Consider the following 548-nt stretch of genomic DNA (forward strand, 5'->3'; position numbering starts at 1 on the left):
TTCCTTAAAAAACTGGAAATAGAACTGCCTTACGATCCAGCAATCCCACTGCTGGGCATACACACTGAGGAAACCAGAAGGGAAAGAGACACGTGTACCCCAATGTTCATCGCAGCACTGTTTATAATAGCCAGGACATGGAAACAACCTAGATGTCCATCAGCAGATGAATGGATAAGAAAGCTGTGGTACATATACACAATGGAGTATTACTCAGCCATTAAAAAGAATACATTTGAATCAGTTCTAATGAGGTGGATGAAACTGGAGCCTATTATACAGAGTGAAGTAAGCCAGAAGGAAAAACACCAATACAGTATACTAACGCATATATATGGAATTTAGAAAGATGATAACAATAACCCTGTGTACGAGACAGCAAAAGTGATGCTGATGTATGGAACAGTTTTATGGACTCTGTGGGAGAGGGAGAGGGTGGGAAGATTTGGGAGAATGACATTGAAACATGTAAAATATCATGTATGAAACGAGATGCCAGTCCAGGTTCAATGCACAATACTGGATGCTTGGGGCTAGTGCACTGGGAT

Source organism: Bison bison, unplaced genomic scaffold (genome assembly GCF_000754665.1).
Source record: "Bison bison bison isolate TAMUID 2011002044 unplaced genomic scaffold, Bison_UMD1.0 scf7180017864136, whole genome shotgun sequence".
Taxonomy (NCBI): domain Eukaryota; kingdom Metazoa; phylum Chordata; class Mammalia; order Artiodactyla; family Bovidae; genus Bison; species Bison bison.